This window comes from Merops nubicus, unplaced genomic scaffold, assembly GCF_000691845.1.
Source record: "Merops nubicus isolate BGI_N331 unplaced genomic scaffold, ASM69184v1 scaffold22863, whole genome shotgun sequence".
Taxonomy (NCBI): domain Eukaryota; kingdom Metazoa; phylum Chordata; class Aves; order Coraciiformes; family Meropidae; genus Merops; species Merops nubicus.
The window spans coordinates 1,534-10,194 of record NW_008597174.1 but is presented as its reverse complement, the minus strand read 5'-3'; positions in this window follow the sequence as shown (position 1 = coordinate 10,194).

Genomic DNA, 8,661 nt, shown 5'->3' with positions numbered 1-8,661 from the left:
TGTTCTCTTTTTAAAAAATGAGGGTGAATTTTTGAATATATTTGAGACATAAACAACTACAGAGCCTTCAAAGTGGGTATTATTTAAGGACTTCATACATATTAATTAGTCAACTACTGTTTTTCAGACAAGATTTAATCTTAACATTTTGTACTACTACGTGAGGTTTGATTTCTTTTTTCTCTGTAGCACTGTACACTTGTCTGTAGTTCATGATGGCTTTTCATGTATTAACAAATTATTAATGCTAGATGTAGCATTTATTGCTTCTTTTCAGCAACTGCATTGAAATACTGGACATGAAGGAGAAAGATGTGGACTTACTGATCATCTGCCATCTGCTGCAGTGTGTCTTGTGTAGTTTTACCTATGCAACTCTAATACAGACTGTTAAATAAATAAAATATGTAAAACTGTATAGGATAAGGTTTATATGTAGTATGAAAATGGCAATTAGCAACAAGCCACTCAGACAATATCCTTCTGTTGGTTTTATATGAGAAATAAAATCACTCAGGTTTTCTGGTTGTGTTTGTTTTGGTTTAAAGAAAACTATTAAGACATTATGTATTTTTACTGCCTTTCTAGATATCTTTACTTACATCTGTATATTTTATATATAGATTTAAAACCAAACACTTCTTTGGTTCTTTCTGTGTCAAGGGTCAGGAGTTGTTCAGCCTGAGCCAGAGCTACCACATGCTCAGCCAGATCACTGTGTGCAGCCTGTCTGTTGCATGGGAGTCCCATGTGGTATATTCAGATTCTGGAGAATGCAAGCTTTAATTTCAAGTTAAAAAACACCCACAACAACAAAACAGAAGGCTGTAAGCATTACGGTGATAAAGGGTGTTTCCAAAAGCAAACTAAAGATGGGATCAGGAAAGTAGCTCTTGGAGGGATGACCAACATCTAATTTCTCACTACCACCACCATTATCATGAGTGTAGTAATTCTAAATACAAATATATATTTTCAGTTCAAGCTTTACTAATGAAGCATGGATCATTCTACGTGATGCAAGAGTGAGGAGCTCTAGAAAAATTATAAAAATTATTTATTGTGAGATTTTATGAAAGTGTAATCCAAGTGAAATACAGTTGTGGAAAGGAAGAAAAAAAAAAAACAACAAACACACAAAAGGGAGTTCTTAGAAGGCAATGAAACAACAGTAGAAATAAAGACCAGCAGGAAGACTCTACTTCCACCCTAGCTTCTGTAAATTTTCGCTAGTATCCATGAAAAAGCACCTGTTCTTTATCTGCTGCTACGTAAGTAGCTACGTAAGTAAGATAAGAGGGTAAATACTAACGTGAATCTATACTCTTGGGCATAAGATCCAACACATAAGCAAACGATAGATATTTTATGCCCATTTTGGTTTGAATTATTAAAGCAGTGCCTTCCCAGAGCAAGATACTTCATTGCTTATTGAATAGTGCAACTACTGCTCATCAAGAGTTTGCTGTACTTTCCAGTGACCATTTTTAAGTTCTCACAGGCTTTTGCCGGGATATTCTGCTAAATCAACAATCATACATCAGTATCCATCTTTTGAGAAACACAGCAATTTGTAATGGCAAAGGCAGCCCAGACTTTGATGAAGAATATTGTGGGCTTTGTGTAAGAAAGTCTATCACTCTAAATACACAGTGTGCTGCTGCATTACAGATAATGGCAGATATTCCATGCTGGAAGGTCACACTTAGACATTTTCATTCCGAGACAGGAGAGAGGTGTTTCTACTTAATTTAAAATGCTTAGAAAGCTATTTAATCCTAGAGAATCCAAAATGACTAGCCCTGAACACTCCTATGAGTATATTTACAACCCTGCTTATGAATGGGCTGAGACACACCAGAGATGTGGAATCACTAAATGCCTATGGGTTGTACTCTTCCAGCTGAGGACAGTGGTGCTCCTTCTGTACTTACATAGAGCCTTGGAACATTCTAAAACTAAGCTTCTATTTGAACATGAAGAAAATCCTGACCACAAACCAATAGTTTTTTACATTTTATAAAATAACTCCATATCTGAATCAAACACAAATACCCACAGGCTTGGTGACAGCCCACCTGAATCAACAGCTTTGATTTAAAGTTAAATTTTGAAAGAAAACCCATCCACCAGAAGAAGGTAGTACTTCACTTTGCCAGGAGATTTTATATGTAAGCATTTTTTGGTAACTGTTGCTGGCAGGACTGTACTATTGTGCAGTATCAAATGGACATGAAATTTGAATAAATGCATTAGATCTGACCTGTAGACCTACAGTTTGATGTCCATGTATGATGATTCTAGAGCATTTACCTTTCTCCTTTCTATAACGAAAATTAGCTATCTCTTACACAGTCTGAATAATTCAATATACTAAAGAATAATAGTGTTTGTAAAGTGGAGAAATTCTGAAGATATTCACATGGTTTCCATTACAGAGGAAAAAATATTCTTCTGCACATGCCCAGCATAATTATTTCTGCAAGCACCAAAATGTGACACTAGCACAAGAAGAGAGAAACTAATTTGCTTTAAAAAAAAGGAAGTAACTTCTTCAAATGTAGTTTATTTCCCATTTACTGTACTGGTTTGAAAGCAAACCAGTGAGAGACTCCAAGTCAGAAATACAATTTAATAGGAAAAATAAAATAAATGCAATAATACAAAGAACAATCACAGACAAGAGTCAAAAATACAACCTGATACTCTGTAGTTAGGGTGGTGGTAGCAGTCCAGATGAAGCAGTGATCTCGTAGAAAAGATCTGGTAGCTCTTGTCCTCTGGAAAATCAAGTGGGTAAGGGCCCCCTGTGTTGTCCTGAACCCCAGTTTATATCCAGGTGGGAGCACTTGGCTCCTCCCCTTGGGCAGAGCATCTCACAATGGGTTGAAGTCATTCTATGAGTCATGCAGTGGGTCCTTGATGGTCCATTAAAAAGAAATAGCTCCTGGAGGGAGTTCTGTATGGGTCATGGGGCGAGGCATGGATGGGCCCATTAACAGGGAGGACTCCTCCTGCTGGGTGTGAAGATGTTAACATCTCCCCAGACCTCTTTCCTTCTCTGTTGTAGCCTGGGGTGTGAAGTCTGTCCTGGGCAGCTGCTACCCATGATTTTGTTAACAGCCCATGAGCAGTGAAACAGAGGGTATAGAATAGAGTTTTTGGTTCTACCCACATAATAATAAACTGGTCCCAGCCCCTGTAACCATGACATTTATAAATTCAGGAATTAAGATGAATTAAATACAGAAGACAAAAATATTCTTCATTTTTCATCAGCAGTAGCTAACTGCTTTATGATCAGGAAACATTAACTGATAGTTTTATTTTACAAAAATCAGACTAAGGAACTATTAATGTGAAATTCTGAGTTCCATTACTTCCTGTGTATTTCAGGGTGTGCTTACCACTCACACCATGGCTTCCAGAGTCGGCAGATAAAGCCTCAAGTAATTAGATCAAATGCAGTCTCAAGTAACTGGACCACGTGCATAATGGCTTGCTTAAGGCTGAAAAGCTTCCATTATTTTCACTAGCACTGGATGCCCAAGGAACAAAGAATATGTAAATACCTATACATATAAATGAAAATATATGTATGAACAGTCAGCATGAGTAAAGATTCTCAAATGTGTATTTCAAACACAGAATTGAAGGGATCTTAGCCCCTTTTGCCAACATTGCCAGTTAGGTAACTTCACCAAACTTTCTTCATTTTCAGTGTAGAGAAATGTTTCTTTATTCTTTTCCTCTGGATATGAGTCATTACTTTTAACAACAGTTTCCTGCTCATTTTAGTTTCATTTTGACTTTATTTTCCTCTTGTTATTGAGAAAAATACCATTTATATTACTAAACAGTAGCTGAAGACTGCCAAAAACTCACCAGCCAGAAACTTTTTTTCCTCATGGAACTGTGACAGCTATCCCACATGATGGAACAGCTAATACACAAATTCATTTGCTTCCCAGCTCTGATAAAAATTGTTATGAGGAATACCTGTTAGAAAGGACCCCCAGACAAGATGGCATGCAGACTGGGTGTTTTCTTAAAGAATAGTTGTGAGAGAACTGCTGTTGGCTGCTTCAGGCAAAGTCTCTGGGCACTGTGCCTGCAAAAGGGAAAATGTTGGTCTGGGAAGTAAAAACATCAGGGACAAGTGAATTCATGTCCAGATTCACCTTAAGGTCGTTTGATACAAGCTTTCTGCTGTTGCCAAAATATACAAAACCCAAAGGATATGAGTGAAAAATAAGGAGAAGTAGTCAAAATGTAGTTTCTAAGGCTGAACCACAGAAGAATTTATAGAACAGTGACTGGCTTCTTTTATAACTGCCAAGTATTGCCACAGACACCAGCAGAAAACCTTTAACGAGCTGTTTTTTGGAAGGGGTGTGAATTGATCTGACATCTATGTAGCAGTGCCTCATTAATAATACCTGCATAGCATATCTGAACCTTTTATTTATCTACATGAACTGGAGACATTTAATTCGTCCCTGCTAAAATAGAGAATTCAGATACTTCCTGCAAAAATGTTACTTTTGAAGAATGGATTAATAGTATAGTAATTGTCAAGTAGCCCTATTCACACATGAAAAAAATTTCTGTGCTTCAGCATGAATTCTAGGTGTCTCTCCTGATACGCAGTCCAAACAGGTTATGAGTACTAAAAGAAGGAAACAAGTATTCCAGTATTTAAAATCAATGTTACAGATATTTAAGGGAATCATTGTTTTGCGGCTATTTCACAATCTTAGATTTTCAGAGGACCACTTGAAACTTTCCGGTTGCTAGATTTGGCATTTACACAACTGTAACTTTAGTATTCATTTCTGCTCTACTGAAGTTACAAAATGATGACCAAAATAACCTTCAGGAACTCCAAAAGAACGTTTTGTCAATGCATTCTTATGTTTGTACATTAAATAAATTTAAAGTAGTCAAACTGCTTGCTTTGGATAGTAAGAGATTAAAATGAACGGAAAAAATAGTGTGGGGGTTTTTTTAAATAGAAAAAACAAGTATCCTAGCAGAGTGACGAGTTACGATGGTACAGCTGTTAAGAACTGCTTCGGTTGGTATGGTTTAACAACTCTTTTAGTAAACTGCGAGTACAAACCCCTTATTCCTGCGTGAGCAGGGAAGGAATATTGTGTTCTTAGGAATGTTACATTTTTAGGGAAGAGCACATTCTTCTGAGGAAGAGATAAAGGAAACATGAAGGGAAAGCTAAAATTCTCTGGAAGTACTCTGCAGAGTGCCTCAAGACCTCTGGATTGCTTGAGATGCTGCAGGAGGAACAATTTGCTCCACATGATTGATAGGACTGCAGGCTCATCAGCCAGTCCCCAGAAACAGCTGCTTGCCAGAAGCCAGATGGGAAGATTGCTCAGTAACACGTTGACTTGGATGTTCCACATTCAGGCTCGTACATTTGCAGTTTTCATGATGATCTTCTGGATCTGCAGTTGGCCTCAACTTTGAGTATGTATGTGTGTTGCCTGCCCCTAACTTGCAATTTGCAGCATGGTTGTGGCACATTTCCGTGCTCTGGAGCAGGGATCTAGGAAACTCCAAACTGTTGACACTGCACTTTTCCTATTTTAGCTCTTTATACTGCCACTGCCCCTTCCTTCTACTACCTAGAAGCTGGCTTAATTTTGTAACTGTCTTATAAACATTTGGAGTTTGGGCCAAAGCAGCATACCTCCAGCATCTCTGCTTCAACAAAACCTTTTTTTTTTTTTTTCTGCTTCATCATGGCACTGCAATGATAAGCTATCCAGATAGAAAAGCAAAAATGGGGTGCCAGAAGTGCTACCCCTTACCTTTATTTGTATTTGATAAACGTAGGAGGAATTTCCCAGTCAGTGCCTAGGGACTGAAAAGATAGGAAAGACTGGATTCTCTTGATGAGATTTGCTTTGAGCAAAAAGAGACCATACATCCTGTCTGTCTTTCATCATCGAGCACATACTCATTGACAAGGCTGCTGAGCAATGGGAAAGCAAATGAGAAAGCACAAGCTGAATAAAAAGTGCAAGCAATAAAATTTTATATTCTTCCTTTGGCAGTTCCAACTTCTGCCCTACAGTTCCACAATTTTCAAAATCTGTTACAAAAGACCTTAAATTATTAGAAAAGTATTTTGCAGCTCACAGTAGCAAAATGTCTATGGACTGAAGCACAATAAAGAGTTCCAGTGCAGAGGTAATAATGATGGGCCTACCACCAGTATAGAATTTTGGACAAAAGCTAGTCTATCTACCTTACTCTATGCCAGTGAAAACTGACTCCAGGGTGGAGAGTGAGTAAAGATGTCTAGGAAATAGGGCCTCATTCAATAGTTGCAATTTTTTGCAAAGATAAATTAGTGGTGCCCTCAATAACAAAGGTCAAATGGTTGAAAGATGTGGAACTCAGTGACAAAAAGAGTAAAAGGATCATTCTGGTTTGTCAGTGCCACTCAAACTCATTTGTCAGTATTCCTCCTGAAAGGTAACTTCTAAGGGTATATTTCTAAAGCTTCCAAAAGAATCAGTTAAACTAGATGCCAGGACAAACCTGGCTGGACTATCACATCAGTATTGTTTGTTTACAAGAGGAACAGCCATCAGACTTCTGAAAAACTCATCCATCTGCTTTGACAGACAAACTAACCTGTTTGGAATGTCCGTTCTAAGGCTTGGATCTTCAATGACTTATCCAGCACAGAAAAACAGAGATAAAGTTATAACTGGTAACAGAAACTCCAACCTCACTCTATCTACAGCTCTGACAAATCACTTACTGGTCACTGGAAAAGAACAGAACAAGAACAAGAACAGAACAGAACTTAACAGAATAGAATAGAATAGAATAGAATAGAATAGAAGACTGTTTCAGTTGAAAGGGACATACAACAATCATGTGGTCCAGCTGTCTGACCAATTCAGGGCTGACAAAGTTAAAGCATGTTGTTAAAGGCATTGTCCAAATGCCTCCTAAATATTGGCGGGGCTGGGGCACCAGCCACCTCTCTAGGAAGCCTGTTCCACAGTTTGACTACCCTCTCAGTAAGAAATGCTTCCTAAACACTTCCTGTATTTAAAAAGTTACATCAAAAGCACAAAATAATGATCTATGGTGATATGAAGTGTTGCTTAAATAAACATTAATGTACATTTATGTGCATAGGCTGCTGCTCTCAAAATGTATGAATGCTATAGCAACAATGACAGAAGCTGCCAGGTAGTCATGTAACACAGGAGCAATACAGGCAGGAGACCATTGCTGCCTTTTCAAAACAACCTCTAAGTCTTTGTCTGTTTTGTAGGTCTTATTTTGTGTGTCTACTTTGTAAGTTTTTCCAGGTTTGAAGTCACAGTCATCCTACTCCTACACCTGACAATGCAGTAACCCAAAGGAAGATGTGCATATTAGGTTATGTCCTCACAGAACTGCTAAGAGGGCGCATCACACGGACAGAGTTGGTGCTGTACTGGAAAATCATCAATGTGATCTAAGAGATGGAGACTCTGGGAAAGAACAGGGACTATGAACTGCAGTGGCACCTATCCACAGTAATGGTTCACAAAAGCAGGTGTTCGTTGATCCAAGAGACTTGAAAACTTCCTACAGGCTAGTTTCATCTTTATGCCATTGCGGGTTTATGCTTCAAGCAGATTCTCAAATGCAACTCAGCCCTCAGCGGTAAGCTGTACGATGTCAAGTTCCCACTGCTATGTAAAAATGCAATCCCTTTGGACAATGTAGCTGTGCTAAAGATTCCTTCTGATTCCATACCAATATGACAGATAAACCAAGTGGGGCAAGAAGAGGTAAAAGAATGAGAAACAAGGAGAAACACAGGCAGGAGTTACTAACTGTGTTCTCTGAAATCTCTCCTGCATTGCAGATGTTCCATAAAGTACACTTAATTCTGTCTAATAATTTATTTTGTACTTTGTTCAGGTTTGCTTTATTTAACACTCTGTAAGCTTTCATGTGTCTTCAATTCTATTGTAAAAACAACTTGTTCATGGTTAGCTGGAAAAACTGGGCTTCATTTTTCAGTTAAATAAAATTCTATGTTTGCTCTTGTTACTGGCAGTTTTAACAGGGTGCACCAGTTTGAGCTAGAGGAACTCACGAAGATTGTCTGAGAGATATAGTTTTAGGCATATGTAAAATCCACTTGGGTAGAAGGTTCCTATACGGGACTGTCAGGGTGACTGGATCTAACCAAAGCTTGTTGAAAATCAGTGGGAACTGGAAATATTTTGTATATGGATATTTAAGTTCCCAAAAGATACCCTAAAATAAATACTTGTTTTATGTTAGTTTGTAGGCTCTATGGAGAAAAAAAAAAAAAAAGATATTTTATTAGACCAGCTCACATAACTGGAATGATGGACACATTTGGGAACCTATGAATCCTTTTCTTTTTTTAATTACATCTAATAATTTTACCATTCCCTGTGTGGAACTGACAAGTGCTATGAAACCGATGTTTATGATCTGTAACATTTCAACATAAATCTGAAGTGTTTACAATATTCTTTAACTAAGCACTAAATTTTTTTAAAATAGAGACAATGAGTAAAGGATTCCAGAGAAGTAGAGAAAAAGATATTTTTTAACAGGTAAAAATACCCCAGTATTGAACAAGTATAAATA